The 17036-nt window shown below is 42.8% G+C and overlaps 1 protein-coding gene across 1 annotated transcript in view; it reads right to left on the minus strand.

Moving 5' to 3' along the window:
• The window catches only part of agap3 (ArfGAP with GTPase domain, ankyrin repeat and PH domain 3), a 655804-nt gene that overhangs the window by 580916 nt on the left and 57852 nt on the right, over positions 1-17036 (minus strand). The window lies entirely within an intron of this gene.

The raw sequence follows: 17036 nt of genomic DNA on the forward strand, positions 1-17036 counted from the left end.
GTCACCATTTCTGCAGCAGCAGCTGGAGTGAGGAGCTGAGTGGGAGTTGTCAAACTGTGCTCTGGGAAGGTCAGTGAACCGATATATTTGGGCAACGACTAAACCCAAGGCACTACACATGTAGTGTATTCCACCTACCACCTCCTCTAACCAACACAAAGAATGTGGATGTAGGTAAGGTTTTTCTTTTTTTTTGGTTGTAAAATTGGTTTAAAAAAGTGTTTTTTTTTCCTTTCTCATTTATCTATTATTTGATATTGTATTTAGAATCATAGAATCCCTACAGTGTGGAAACACACCCTTCGGCCCAACAAGTCTACACCAATTTGGACTAAGTTAAGTTTAAGATTAAAAATAGCAGGAGATCTCAGACCAGTGTTATGCTCCTCTTGCTCAACATGGAAGTTCTGGGACGCGGCTGATGTCCCTGGCTCCTTCACATGGAGGAAGTGTGTCCAGCTGCAGCTCTTGTTAGACCGCATGACAGCTCTGGAGCTGCAGATGCACTCACTTTGGAGCATCCGTGATGCTGAGGTGGTCATGGATAGCACTTTTAGTGAATTGGTCACACCGCAGATTAGGATTGCTGAGGGAGAAATGGAATGGGTGACCAAATGGCAAAGAAAGAGCAGGAATGCAGTCCAGGTGTTCCCTGCGGTCATCTCCGTCCAAAACAGGTGTACCGCTTTGGACGCTGTTGGGTAGATGGCTCACCAGGGGAAGGCAGCAATAGCCAGGTTCATGGCACCATGACTGGCTCTGCTGTACGGAAGGGCAGGAAACAGAGTGGAAGGGCTATAGTCATAGGGGATTCAATTGTAATGGGCGCAGATAGGCCATTCTGTAGTCAAAAATGAGACTCCCTAAGGGAATGTTGCCTCCTAGGTGCATGGGTCATGGATGTCTCCAATTGGCTGCACATTCTCAAGGGGAGGGTGAACAGCCAGTTGTCGTGGTGCATATAGGCACCAATGCTATAGGTTAAAAACAGGACGAGGTCCTACAAGCAGAATTTAGGGAGTTAGGAGACAAGTTAAAAAGTAGGAGCTCAGAGTTAGTAACCTCAGGATTGCTACAAGTGCTACGTGCTAGTCAGAGTAGAACTGAAACAATAGGCAAGATGAATGCGTGGTTTGTGAGATGGTGCACAAAGGAGGCATTCAAGTGTTTGGGACATTGCCACTAGTTCTGGGGGAGATGGGACTAATACAAATTGGGAGGTCTACTCCTGGGCCTGACTGGAACCAACGTCCTTGGGGGTGCTTTTGCTAACGTTGTTGGGGAGGGTTTAAACTAATGTGGCAGGGGGTTGGGAACCAAAAGAGCTGGTTAGTGGACAGTAAGGAGGTAGAAACTAAAGCCTGTAAAGAACTAGATCATGAAGTCAGCGTGACTAAGGGGGAAGAGTAGGCAGGGAGACGATGATGAATGCAAAGGGATATGTAGTCTGAGGTGTATTTGTTTTCATGCAAGATGTGTAATAGGTAAGGCAAATGATCTTAGGGCTTGGATTTGTACCTTTAAGTATGATGTTATTGCTAATAATGAGACTTGGTTGAGGGAAAGGCATGATTGACAACTAAATATCCCAGGATATCAATGCTTCAGGTGGGTTAGAGAGGGAGGTAAAAGGGGTGGAGGAGTTGTATTACTGGTCAGAGAGGCTATCACAGCTGTGCTGAAGGAGGGCACTATGGAGGACTCGAGCAGTGAGGTGATATGGGCAGAGGTCAGAAATAGGAAGGGTGAGGTGACAATCTTGGGGCTGTACTCCAGGCCTCCCAACAGTGAGCATGAGGTACAAGTACAAATTAGGAGCAACAAAGTGGTGATGATAAGAGATTGTAATTTTCCCAACATTGACTGGGATTCACTTTGTGTTAGAGGTTCAGATGGAGCAGAATTTCTAAGGAGCATCCAGGAGGGTTTTCCAGAGCAATATGTAAATCTCTAACTCAGGAAGGGGCCATACTGGATCTGCTGTTGGGGAATGAGCATGGCCAGGAGGCTGAAATTTCTGTAGGGGATTACTTTGGGAATAGTAATCACAATTCCATGAGTTTTAGAATACTCATGGACAAAGACGAGAGCGGTCCTAAACGAAGAACACTAAACTGGGGAAAGGCCAACTATACCAAAATTCGGCCGAACTGGTGAACGTAAATTGGGAGCAGCTGGTTGAAGGTATGTGGGAGGCTTTTAAAGAGAGGTTGATTACAGTGAAGGACAGGCAAGTCCCTGTGAAAATGAGGAATAGAAATAGCAAGATTAGGGAACCCATGGATGACAGGTGAAATTGTGACACGAGCTAAAAGGAAAAAGGAAACATACTAGGCAACTGAAGATAGACGAAGATTTGGAAGAATATTGGGAATGTAGGACCAATTTGAAACGATGAATTAAGAGCTAAAAGGGGTCATGAAATATCTTTAGCAAACAGGGTTAAGGAAAATCCTGAATAAAAGCCTTTTATTCATATATAAGGAGCAAGAGGGTAACAAGAGAAGGGGTTGGCCAACTCAAGAGCAAAGGAGGAAAGTTAGGTGTGGAGTCAGAGAAAAAGGGTGAGATCCTTAACGAGTAGTTTGCATCAGTATTCATGGAGGAGAGGGACATGATAGATGTTGAGGTTAGGAATAGATGTTTAATTACTACAGTCAAGTCGGCATAAGGAGAGAGGAAGTGTTGGGTATTCTAAAAGACATTAAGGTGGACAAGTCACCAGGTCCGAATGGGATCTATCCCAGGTGACTGGGGAAGAAAGAAGAAATGGCTGGGGCCTTAACAGAAATCTCTGCAGCATCCTTGAACATGGGTGAGGTCCCGGAGGGATAGGATCTATTGTCATGTGGAAGAAAATGGGCTTATCAGTGATACGCAACAAGGTTTTATGTATAGGTCATATCTTACCAACTTAATAGAAGTCTTTGAGGAAGTGACAATGTTGATTGATGAGGGAAGGGCTGTAGATGTCATATACATGGCATTTGATAAAGTTCCCCATGGTATGCTAATGGAGAAAGTGAAGTCGCATGGGGTCCAGAGTGTACTAGCTTAGGTGGATAAAGAACTGGCTGGGCAACAGGAGAGAGTGAGAGAGCAAGAGAGTGAGAGAGCGAGCGCACGCGAGAGAGAGAGAGAGAGACAGAGAGAGCACGAGAGAGAGACAGAGAGAGCACGCGAGAGAGCGAGAGAGAGCACGCGAGAGAGAGAGCACGCGAGAGAGAGAGCACGCGAGAGAGAGAGACAGAGACAGAGACAAAGAGACAGAGAGAGAGAGAGACAGAGAGAGAGAGAGAGAGAGAGAGAGAGAGAGAGAGAGAGAGAGCGAGCACGAGAAAAAAGTAGTGGAAGGGAGTTTCTCAAAATGGAGACCTGTGACCAGTGGTGTTGCACAGGCATCCGTGCTGGAACCACTGTTGTTTGTGATATGCATAAATGATCTGAAGGAAGGTATATGTGCTCTGATTAGCAAGTTTGTAGATGACACTAAGATTGGTGGAGTAACAGATAGTGATGGAGACTGTCAGAGAATACAGCAGAATATAGATAGATTGCAGAGGTCCAATTCAAGAGCGAACGATATGGTAAATGGAAAAGCCCTGGAGAAAATTCAAGTACAGGGTGATCTGGCTGTTCAGGTCCATTGTACACTGAAGGTGGCAATACAGGTCGATAGGAGTGGTTAAGAGTTGGCAGGTCATGTTACAGTTGCATAAGACTTTGGTTCGGTCACATTTGCAATACTGCATACAGTTCTGATCACCACATTACCAAAAGGGCATGAATGCCTTGGAGAGGGTACAGAGGAGGTTCACCAGATGTTGCCTGGTCTGGAGGGCACTAGCTATGAAGACAGGTTGAGTGGATTAAGAATATTTTCATTAGAAAGACAGAGGTTGAAGGGTGACCTGATTGAAGTCTACAAAATCATGAGAAGTATTGACAGGGAAGATAGCAAGAAGCTTTTTCCCCAGAGTGGGGGATTCAATTACCGGTGTCATGAGTTCAACATGAAAGGGGAAAGTTTAAGGAAGATATGCATGGGAAGTTCTTTACGCAGAGGGAAGTGGATGCCTGGAACAAGTGCCAACGGAGACGGTAGAGGCAGGCAGAATAGCATCATTTAAGATGTATCTCGACAGACACGTGAATGGGCAGGGAGCAGATCCTTAGAAGATAGGCAACAGGTTTAGACAGAGGATCTGGATTGGTGCAGGCTTGGAGGGCTGAATGGCCTGTTCTTGCGCTGTAATTTTTCTTTGTTCTTGCATTTTCTATAGACTTTACATAATGTTAAACTCTTCCTAGTAGCTTACTTCATCATTCATTCTTTGTAGAGTGTATTATAAATGATTTTCTGTTTGCTTAAATTTATCTATCTTCCTTCATTGTTTGTAAACAATTGCTTGGACACAGGACGTTTCTTTTGTCATTGCTGCTTTTCAGGAATTTTTTACACAATTTTCCATCCTTCTCCTCCATCACACTTTGTATTATTTACCATCCTCAGCAGAAAAGTAACCTGTCTGTTCAGACAGTAAAGCTAACTACAAAGACATGTGGGAGGAGCTGGCCAGAGTTAACTGGAAGAGCAGCCCAGCAGGGAAGACAGTAGAGCAGCAGTGGCAGGAGTTTCTGAATATAATTTGGGAGGCACAGCAGAAATTCGTCCCAAGGAAGAAGAACCATACTGAGGGGAAGACAAGGCAACCATGGCTGACAAGGTACGCCAGAGACAACATAAAAGCAAAAGTAAAAGCATACAATATGGATAAGATTAGTGGGAATCCAAATTATTGGGAAGCCTTTAAAAACCAGCAGAAAAAGAAATGTGGGGGACAAGACGAAATATGAGAGAAAGCTCGCTAGTAATATGAAAGAAGATTGTAAGAGTTTTTTTAAAAAGATAAGTAAAGCGTAAAAGAAAGACACAGGAGTGGACATTGGACCACCGGAAAGGAGGTTGGAGAAGTAGTAATGGGGAACAAAGAAATGCCAGAGGAACAGAATAGATATTTTGCATCAGTTTTCACAGTGGCAGATACCAGCAGAATACCAGAACTTCAGGAGAGTTAGGGGCAGAGGTGAGTGCAGTGGCACTCAGGAGAAGTTGCTGGGGAAGCTGAAAGGTCGGAATGTGGATAAATCACCCAGACCAGATTCACTACACCCTAGGGCTCTGATGGGTTAGCTGAGGAGACTGTAGAGGCATTGGTGTTGATATTTCAGGAATATTGGAGTCAGGGAGAGTCCCAGAGGACTGGAAAATGCCTAATGTAACACCCCTGTTTAAAAAGGGAAAGCTGCAGAAGACAGGAAACTCTAGCTGGTTAGCATGTCTTCGTCATTCATAACATTTTAAGAGTCAAAATCTGTTAGACGTCTTTGAGGTAACAAGCAAGTTACAGTTGACGTAATCTTATTGAATTTCCAGAAGGTCTTGGACAAAGTATTGCACAGGAGGCTGCGAAATAAGAGAAGAGCCCAAAGCGTTAGGGACAAGATACTGGCATGGATAGGGGATTGACTGACTGGCAGGCAAAAGCAATAGTTTTCAAGATGGTAACTGATGACGAGTAGAGTTTTATAGGGACCAACGTTGGACCCACAACCATTCAAATTGTATATTAAAGATTTGGTCGAAGGAACTGATGGTAGTATTGCTAAGATGGCATAAAGATGGGTGAAGGGACAGCTGGTGTCAAGGAACTGCAGAGGCTGTAGAAGGATTCGACATGCTAAAGAGTGGGCAAATAATGTGGAATACAATGTGGTTAAGTGTGAGTTTATGCACTTTGCTAGGAAGAATAGATGCATAGACTATCTTCTAATGGAGAAAGACTTCATAATCCAAAGCACAAAGGGACTTGGGAATCCTAGTTCAGGATTCTCTGAAGGCTAACAGCAGGCTCAATTGGCAGTTCGGAAGATCAGTGTAATGTCAGCATTACAAAGCAGAAGTGTTCTGTTGAGACTGTATAAGGCTCTGGTCAGACCACATTTGTAATATTAAGAGCAGTTTTGGGCCCTATATGTCAGGGAGAACACACTGGTGTTTGAGGGGGTCCACAGCAACTTTACAAGAATGAACCTGGTTATGAAGAGCTTGTTATATGAGGAGCAGTTGAGGACCCAGAGTCTGTCCTCAATAGAATTGAGGAAGATGAGGGAGGACCTGATTGAAGTTTATAGAATACTGAGAGGCCTTCATAGCGTGGACATGGACAAAAATTTTTCCATCCAAAGAAAAGACTAGGAGCACGAGGACACAGACTCAGAGTGGGGGACAACTCTTTAGAACTGAAATAAGGAGGAATTTCTTCAGCCAGAGAGTGGTGAATCTGTGGAACTCATTGCCGCAGAGGGTTGTGCAGGCCAAGTCACTGAATATATTTAAGGGGAGACAGGAGGAGAATGGGATTGAGATTGAGAAATGTATCAGCTATTATTGAATGGCAGAGCAACTCAAAGAATAAAGAACAATATAGCACAGGAAAAGGTCCTTCTGCCCTCCAAGCTGGTGCCGACACATTTTGCCCTTCCATACTAAAAGAGTCTTCACTTCCAGGATCGGTATCGATCTGTTCCCTTCCTATTAATGTATTCATCCAGGTGCTTCTTGAATGCTGCTGTTGTCAGCTTCTACCACCTCCTCAGGCAGTGCATTCCAGGCACTCCCACCCTCTGTGTCAAAGACCTACCTTGCACATTTCTTTGAAATTTTCACTATTGCACCTTGAACTTCTGTCCACTAGTAATTAGCCCCTCCACCCTGGGAAAAAGTCTCATACTTTCCACCTTATCCATGCCATTCACAATCTTATAAACTTCTATAAGGCACCCCTAAACTCCTGTGTTCCAGTGAAAATAAAGCCAGTCTATCTAACCTTTCTTCATAGCTAAAATCCCCCATACCAGGCAACATACTGGTAAATCTTTTCTGTACCCTCTCAAAAGCATCCACATCCTTCTGGTAGTGTGGTGACCAGAACTGTACTCAATGGGCAAAATGGCCTAATTCTGCTCCCATACCTCAAGGTTTTATATCATCAGCCACTGAGAGGTGCTCAGGATCATCCTCAAACAACTAAGGCCTTGGATCTTTCCAGAATGTGGTGAGCATTTGACCATAAGACCATAAGACATAGGAGTGGAAGTAAGGCCATTCAGCCCATTGAGTCCACTCCACCATTCAATCATGGCTGATGGGCATTTCAACTCCACTTACCCGCATTCTCCCTGTAGGCCTTAATTCCTTGAGACAACAAGAATCTATCAATCAATTTGAATCCATTCTTACTGTGGCACTGGTAATAACCAGTCAGTCATTCAGAGTCTGGTTTACAAATGAAACACGATTCTTCCAAATTACAATGGTGGATCATAGCCCAACAGCTCTGACATCATAAACATAAAAAAAGATCAAATTCCACCATTACCAGAATTCAATACAGTTAATTTGACACAGACAAGGATGATCACGCAAGCCAAAATCCCATATTCAAATTCAATGGCCAACTCTACCATCAGGAAAAAGAAGTAGCCACCTATTAAGACCAACTTGCATCTCAAGGTCTAAAATTACATAGTTGTCTCTTCTTGCCTTAAAGGGAATAAATACATCCTTTTCACATTTCTCAATTCTCAAGAAAATAAAAATGTTTCACTGCTAGATTCAGTTAATATTCCTGTTTCGCCAAAACTATTAAATCTTAATCTATTTTAAAAATTGACTTTCTTAAAAACAATTAGCATGCAGCAATTCACCCAGAATAAGAGGTCAGATAAATGCAACCTGATGACTTTTCTTTTAAAAGGCAGAATGCATTGTGTGAAACAATGACAGATTGGCAGACTATTTCTCTACAAAGAGACAAAAAAAACACAGATGCTGGAATCTCTCGACAAAGGCATTATTCCCATAATGTGCAGAAAATAGGCCTGTAGGCTTATTTTAGAAGCAGTGGAGATAGCTGCAATCAATTGTGGCCAGCTTTCTAGGTAACCCTAGAAGTCTCTGGGGTGGGCAAGAAACTGGTATCATGAAGACACAATAATACAAGGTCTAGAAATTTAACCTTTATTAAAATTTTAAATATAGAACAATGACAGATTTAAAACCATTGCATATGAGGAAATACTTGTATTTGGCATTGACATATCAGTGAGAAACATCCAAAATACCACCACCATTCTATGACACCATGATCAGCTATAACCAGATGTACAAATCTTCCTTCTGTAGTACTTGAAAAGAATTAAGACCAGATTTGTTCTGATGTTCATACTTGAGAGATGTTACATTATTAAACAGTCAAGTATAAATCAGTTTGCAACTGGATTAAGATAGCTGGCATCATAAATTTAAAATACTGATGTTAACATAATACCGAGTGCTGAAATAGCACACCTCAGCCACAGAACACAGCAAATATGTACAAAATGGTCTCCATTTCCCTGGGTTCAGGAGTGAAAATAAACTAGGCAGCACACCCTCTCCCCTGACTACATTCAACAGCCAGATCAAAAAGTGCACATTTGAACATGAGGTAGGGATACAATCACGCTCAGCTGTGACATCTTCCATGCCAGCCAGTTTACACTTGTCCAAGTTCACAGCAGAACAGAGCAGCTAGTGTTTAAGAACCATACCCTGCTGATGCTTTCAGGGCAGGAGGTGGAGAGAAGCTGTAAAACACAGAAGCAAGAGGTGGGCGGGCACAGCATGTGGCAACTCAAGTCTCCAAAGACCTCAGCAATAAAGCAGATTATATATTCAAAATTTGTTCGTGCACAAAGGTGATGCTGCATCAGTCTTCATGGGTCCAATGCAGATGTGTTGTATCCCACTGCACTGTTCTCAGTGCTTCTGACACACGCTGCAGAACAAAAGCAGCCATAATCTAGCATTTGCCTGAAGCTTACATTAGGTGACAAAATAAAACAATTTGATCAGTAAAAGGCTACCATCAGAATTTTACTTTCCCAATTTAGCAACCCATAAGAGAATCAGTGGAATAAATTAGTGGAATAAATCAGTGGATTTGTTTTCTGGACAGTCACTCTTGCACATCAGAGTTTGCATTCTCTCCAGTAAGGCCACACACACAAAACAGATGTGGCAAGATAGTCTTTCTTGTTTTAATAATCTCTCCCACCCCCTCAAAAAAAACAGATGAACTAAAGAACAAGGAAATATTACAGAAATACAGCTGCTAATGTACAAAGGGTTGCTTTCTGTCATAGAACATACATTTTAGGATCAGCAATCCTCTACCCTCAGTCCTGTGCTGCCATTCAATAAAATCATGGTTGATATGATTATTCTGCATTCCCAACTATTCCAATGGCAGAGCAGACTTGATGAGTTGAATGTTCTACTTCTGTTCCTATGTCTTATATCCAAATCATTCCTCCCACCTACTGATCAAGAATTAGTTATAAAAAGGTTCAAAGCCTTTGCTCCCACTGCCTTTAAAAAGGGAGAATGTTCCAAAAGACTCAATATTTTTGAGAAAAAAAAATCATTTGTCTTAAATAGGTGACCCATTTTTAAACAGTGGCTCTATATTCAGAATCTCTCACAAGTGGAAACATCATTTCCTGTCAATACTGCTCAGAATCTTAATGTTTCAATCAAGCTCTCTCTTACACTTCAACACGCCTGTGAAATCAAGCCAAGCTTGTTCAACCTTTCTTCATAAGTCAAGTCGCCAATCCAAGTACGAGACCAGTAAACTTTCTTTGAACTGCCTCCAACACGAACATTTTTCCTGAAATAAGGAGACCAATATCGTGCACAGTACTCCTGACGTGGTCTCACCGATGCCCCGTATAAATTAAGCATATCCTCCCTACTTTTGTAATCAAATCTCACCACAATATTCTATCAGCTATCCTAACTATTTTCTGTACCTGCATATATAACCTTTTGTGATTCATATTAAAAGGACAGGCAAAGACACGCAAATGGCATTAATGTTTATTTCAACGCAAGGAGTATTATAGGTCAGGCAGATGAGCTTACAGCCTGGATCAGTACATGGGACTAAGACATTGTGGCAATTACAGAGACTTGCTAGAGAGAGAGAGAGAGAGAGCGCGAGTGCGAGTGCGAGTGCGATGGAGAGGGATAGGGAGAGGGAGAGGGAGAGGGAGAGGGAGAGGGAGCCCCACTCAACTTTCCAAGGTTTTGTTGTTTTCGACGAGAGAGAGGAAGGTAAAAGGAGGTAGTGGAGTTGCATTACAAATCAGGGAAAATATCACAGCTGCACTCAGCAAGAACATACTGGAGGGCTCATCCACTGAGGCAATATAGGGAGAGCTCAAAAATTAAATGGGTGCAGTCAATCTTGATAGGATTATACCATCGGCCCCCCCATCAGCCACCGAGAGATTGAGGAACAAATATGTGGGGAGATTATAGAAAGATGCAATTACAGCAGAGTTGTCAGTGGGTGAATTTAACTTCCCCAATATTGACTGGGACTCCCTTACAGCATGCAGCTTAGATGGGATAGAATTTGTTAGGTGCATCCAAGAGGGTTTCTTGAAACAGTATATGGATAGTCCAACTACAGAAGGGGCCATGCTCGACCTTGTTCCAGTAATGAGAAAGGACAAGGATGGCAAGGTAAGGGGCCCCTAAAAGTTGTGAATTCAGTTAAAAGGGGGAAAAAATAGGCAGATGTAAGGTCTAGGAGGCTAAAAATCAGACAGGGCACATGAGGGATATAAAGAAGCAGGAAAGAACTCAAGCCAGGAATTAGGAGAGCAACAAGAGGTCATGAAATGACATTGGCTGGTAGGGTTAGAGAGAACCCCAAGGCATTCTATACATAGGTTAAAAACAAGAGGGTAACTAAGGAGAAAGTAGGACCACTCAAGGATAAAAGGAGGGAACTTGTGCTTGGAGGTAGTTGATGTGGGTGAAATCCTAAATGAGTACTTTGCACCCATATTTACCCAAGAGAAGGATATGGAGGATAGTGAGATTTGTGTGCAGTGTGCTAACATGCTAGGGCATTTTAAGATCAAGAAAAAAAGTGGTGTTGAGTCTCTTGAAGAGCATTAAGGTGAATAAGTTCCTAGGGTCCAATGGCATCTAACCCAGGTTTTTGAGAGGGGTAAGAGAAAAGATTGCTGGGGCCTTGACCAAGATGTTTGCATCCTCGCTAGCCACTGGAGAGGTCCCAGAGGACTAGCGAGTAGCTTATGTTGTTCTTCTGTTCAAGAAGGGATATAGGGATAATCCAGGAAACTACAGACCAGTGAGTCTCACATCGTTGGTTGGAAAGCTATAGGAGAGGATTTCCACACATTTGGAAAAGCATGGCCTGATTAGGGACAGTCAGCGTGGCTTTGTTCAAGTTAGGCCACGTGTAATTGACATGATTAAAGTTTTCAGGAGGTGATGAAGGTGATCGATGAGGGTAGAGCAGCAGATGTTGTCTACATGGATTTTAGAACATGGACCATAGAACAGTACAGCACATAACAGGCCCTTCAGCCCACGATGTTGTGCCGACCATTGATGCTCATGTAAGGTAAACCTAATGTACGCACCCTCAAATTTCTGTGACCATATGCATGCCCAGCAGTCTCTTAAATGTCCCCAGTGACCTTGCTTCCACAACTGCTGCTGGCAACGCATTCCATGCTCTCACAACTCTCTGTGTAAGAACCCGCCTCTGACATCCCCTCTATACTTTCTGCCAAACAGCTTAAAACTATACCCCTCGTGTTAACAATTTCTGCCCTGGGAAAAAGTCTCTGGCTATCAACTTTATCTATGCCTTTCATTATCTTGTACACCTCAATTAAGTCCCCTCTCTTCCTTCTTTTTTCCAATGAAAAAAGTCCGAGCTCAGTCAACCTCTCTTCGTAAGATAAGCCCTCCAGTCCAGGCAGCATCCTGGTAAACCTCCTCGGAACCCTCTCCATAGCTTCCACAGCTTTCCTATAATAGGGCGACCAGAACTGGACACAGTATTCCAAGTGCGGTCTAACCAAAGTTTTATAGAGCTGCAACAAGATCTCACGGCTCTTAAACTCAATCCCCCTGTTAGTGAAAGCCAAAACACCATATGCTTTCTTAACAACCCTGTCCACTTGGGTGGCCATTTTAAGGGATCTACGTACCTGCACATCAAGATCCCACTGTTCCTCCACACTGCCAAGAATCCGGTCTTTAATCCTGTACTCAACTTTCAAGTTCGACCTTATAAAATGCATCACTTCACATTTACCCAGGTTGAACTCCATCTGCCACCTCTCAGCCGATCTCTGCATCCTGTCAATGTCACGCTTCAGCCTATAACAGTCCTCTATACTGTCAACGACACCTCCAACCTTTGTGTCGTCTGCAAACTTGCTAACCCATTCTTCAATCTCCTCATCCAAGTCATTAATAAAAATCACAAAGAGTAGTGGCCCAAGGACAGAGCCCTGTGGAACACCACTCACCACTGACTTCCAGGCAGAATACTTTCCTTCCGCTACTACTCACTGTCTTCTGTCGACCAGCCAAATCTGTATCCAGACAGCTAAATTTCCAAGTATTCCATTCCTCCTGACCTTCTGAATGAGCCTACCATGGGGAATCTTATCAAATGCCTTGCCGAAGTCCATATACACCACATCCACCGCTCGATCCTCATCGACTTGTCTAGTAACATCCTCAAAGAACTTGATAAGATTTGTGAGGCATGACCTGCTCCTCAAAAAGCCATGCTGACTGCATTTAATCAAGCCATGCTCTTCCAGATGGTCATAAATCCTATCCCACAGAATCCTTTCTAACATCTTGCAGATGACAGATGTGAGACTGACTGGTCTGTAATTGCCGGGGATTTCCCCATTTCCTTTCTTGAAGAGAGGAATTACACTTGCCTCCCTCCAGTCCCCTTAGGTATGACTCTGGTAATGAAAAGGTTTTCAACAAGGCCCTCATGGTAAGCTCATCCAGAAGCTTGACATGCATAGGATCTAGAATTGGCTTGCCATAGAAGTCAGAGGGCAGTGGTAGAATGGGGTTTTTCAAGCTGATGTTCCACAGGGATCCATTCTGGGACCTCTACTGTTTGTGATATGTATAAATGACTTGGATGAAAACGTAGATGGGTGGGTTAGTAATTTTGCAGATGACACAAAGATCAGTGGAGCAATGGAGAGTATAAAAGATTATCAAAGGATACAGTTGCAGATATGGGGAGAGAAATGGAGGATGTAGTTTAATCCAGATAAGCGTGAGGTGCTGCATTTTGAGACATCAAATGTTAAGGAAAAGTTAATGGCAGGACCCTGAACAGCACACATGTATAGAGGGATCTTGTGGTTCAAGTCCATAGCTCCCTGAAAATGGCCACACAAACAGTTAGGGTGATAAAGAAAGCATATGACATGCTTGCCTTTCTTGATTGGGGAACTGAGTACAAGAGTCAGGATGTCATGTTGCAGCTTTATAAGACTTCAATTAGGTCACACTTAGAATATTCTGTTCAATTTTGGTTGCCATATTATAGGAAGGATATGGAGACTTTGGAGAGGGTGCAGAAGAAGATGCTGTAGGATTAGAGGGCATGAGCTATAAGAAGAGAGACTAGAAAAACTCAGGTTGTTTTCTCTGCAGTGGTGGAGGCTGAGGGGAGACTTGATAGAAGTCTACAAACCTACGTGCTAATCAGACTAGAAATAGCAGAAAACTCTTAACTGTTCTGAAGAAGGACACCCAAAATGTAGTTATAATATAGGGGAAGGCATTTAAATGTTAACTCACAAATGTTGCCAGACCAATTGAATTTGTCCAAGAATTTCTGTTTTTTGATTGTTTCAGATCAAGCATCAGCAGTTTTATTTGTTTTATTATCGGAATAGCAGGATATATTGGATGAATACTTGACTATTGTTTTCAGATTTCTGGAACATTGTGACCTCTTCTGGGGGAGATGGTACCAGTACAAACTGAATAGGTTGCACATGAACAGTACTGGATCTGATGTCATGGGGATATATTTGCGAATGCAGTTGGGGATGGTTTAAAATAAAATGGCAGGGAAATGGATGATAGGGAAATAGGACTAAAACAAAAAGACAGAATGGGAATAAGAAAGGTAACAGGCAGAAGATTCAAGCAGAGCCCCAGAATGTTAAAAAGACAAGCCTTTAGAGGTCGCACTTAAGCCTTAAGAGCACTGTTGATTAAAAAGGAAATTAATGTACTTAGGAGGAGGATATCAACTCTGGTGAAGTAGAATCTTATGGGTTAAGATTAGAAACATCTTGTGGCAGAAAATGATAGTTGAGTCTGTATACAGACACCCAAAATGTAGTTATAATATAGGGGGAAGGCATTGAATAGGGAATTAGAGACACAAGCTTAAATTATGGTCAACTTCAATCTGTATGTAGATTGGGCAAACCAAATCAGTAATGGATTGCATATGGGATAGTTATATGAATCAAAATGTTGAGGAACCTATGAATTGGAATTATATAGAGCATTCTTGAGACCACGCAAGGAATAGTGTGTGTAGTTTTGATCTCCTTATCTGAGGAATGTTACTCTTATTAGATGGAGTGCAAAGGTTAACTAAATGTCTTGAAACGGGTAAAGGTGGATAAATTCCCAGGACCTGATCAGGTGTACCCAAGAACTCTGTGGGAAACTAGAGAAGTGATTGCTGGGCCTCTTGCTGAGATATTTGTATCACCAATACTCACAGGTGAGGTGCCAGAAGACTGGAGGTTGGCTAATGTGGTGCCACTGTTTAAGAAGGATGGTAAGGACAAGCCAGGGAACTATAGACCAGTGAGCCTGACCTCGATGGTGGGCAAGTTGCCGGAGGGAATCCTGAGGGACAGGATGTACATGTATTTGGAAAGGCAAGGACTGATTAGGGATAGTCAACGTGGCTTTGTGCATGGGAAATCATGTCTCACAAACTTGATTGAGTTTTTTGAGGAAGTAACAAAGAGGATTGATGAGGGCAGAACGGTAGATGTGATCTATATGGACTTCAGTAAGGCATTCGACAAGGTTCCCCATGGGAGACTGGTTAGCAAGGTTAGATCTCACAGAATACAGGGAGAACTAGCCATTTGGATACAGAATTAGCTCAAAGGTAGAAGACAGAAGGTTGTGGTGGAGGGTTGTTTTTCAGACTGGAGGCCTGTGACCAGTGGAGTGCCACAAGAATCAGTGCTGGGTCCTCTACTTTTTGTTATTTACATAAATGATTTGGATGCGAGCATAACAGGTACAGTTAGTAAGTTTGCAGATGACACCAAAATTGGAGGTGTAGTGGACAGCGAAGACGGTTACCTCAGATTACAACAGGACCTGGACCAGATGGGCCAATGGGCTGAGAGGTGGCAGTTGGAGTTTAATTCAGATAAATGCAAGGTGCTGCATTTTGGAAAGGCAAATCTTAGCAGGACTTATACACTTAATGGTAAGGTCCTAGGGAGTGTTGCTGAACAAAGAGACCTTGGCATGCAGGTTCTTAGCTCCTTGAAAGTGGAGTCGCAGGTAGATAGAATAGTGAAGAAAGCGTTTGGTATGCTTTCCTTTATTGGTCAGAGTATTGAATACAGGAGTTGGGAGGTCATGTTGCAGCTGTACAGGACATCGGTTGGGCCACTGTTGGAATATTGCGTGCAATTCTGGTCTCCTCCCTATCGGAAAGATGTTGTGAAATTTGAAAGGGTTCAGAAAAGATTTACAAGGATGTTGCCAGGGTTGGAGGATTTGAGCTAGAAGCAAAGGCTGAACAGGCTGGGGCTGTTTTCCCTGGAGCGTCGGAGGCTGAGGGGTGACCTTATAGAGGTTGACAAAATTATGAGGGGCATGGATAGGATAAACAGACAAAGTCTTTTCCCTGGAGTCGCGGAGTCCAGAACTAGAGGGCATAGGTTTAGGGTGAGAGGAGAAAGATATAAAAGAGATGTAAGGGGCAACGTTTTCACGCAGAGGGTGGTACATGTATCGAATGAGCTGCCAGAGGATATGGAGGAGGCTGGTACAATTGCAACATTTAAGATGCATTTGGATGGGTATATAAATAGGAAGGATTTGGAGGGATATGGGCTGGATGCTGGCAGGTAGGACTAGATTGGGTTGGGATATCTGGTCGGCTTGGACAGGTTGGACTGACGGGTCTGTATCCATGCTGTATATCTCTATGACTCTAAATTGATCCCTAGGATGGCAGGATTGACATAAGCGGGGATAGTGACTTGGTTAGGACTGTATTCACCAAAGTTTAGATGGAGAAAACCATAAGAAAGAGGGACAGGAATAGGCCATTTGGCTCCTCAAATCTGCTTCACCATTCAAGAGAATCATGGTTGATTGGATTCCTCACTTCCACTTTCCTACGTTTTTCCCAGAACCGTCAATTCCCCTACTGATCAAGAATTTATCCATCTCAGCCTTAAATACATGCAAGGATCCTGTAACAAGGAGTTCCAAAGACTGACAATGAATAGGGGGGGATCTCAGACAATCTTTAAAAATTCTAACAGATTAGACAAGTGCAGGCGGGATGGTCGCGATGAGCATGGAGTCCAGAACCAAGTGTCGCAGATTAAAGTTAAGGATAGGCTTTTTAGGACAAAGATCAGGAGTAATTTCTTCACCCAGAGAGTGTTGAGCCTGCAGAATTCTGTCACTGGAAACTGTAAGACCAACATTGAAGATTCTCAGTAAAAATGGTGATATCGTTTTTAGAACTAAAGGGAGGAAGCTGGAGCAGGATGATCAGTAATGATCACTTTAAATGACAAGAAGGTTTAAAAGGTTAAGTTGGCTTACCCCATTCAAATATTCTGTATTTCTATGTTGAACCAACTCTGCTTTCATTTCTTCATAACTGGCCTTATTTAAGCTTAATTTCTAGACTTGGATCCACGCTTCTCTCATTTAAGATTTCAAACATATTATGTTTGTTGCTTCCTAAATGTGCTTTCATTATGAGGTTATTCATTAATCTGACCTTATTACACAATAGAAGGTGTCTTACTGCCAGCTGTCT

This window comes from Chiloscyllium punctatum, chromosome 5 (assembly GCF_047496795.1).
Source record: "Chiloscyllium punctatum isolate Juve2018m chromosome 5, sChiPun1.3, whole genome shotgun sequence".
NCBI lineage: Eukaryota > Metazoa > Chordata > Chondrichthyes > Orectolobiformes > Hemiscylliidae > Chiloscyllium > Chiloscyllium punctatum.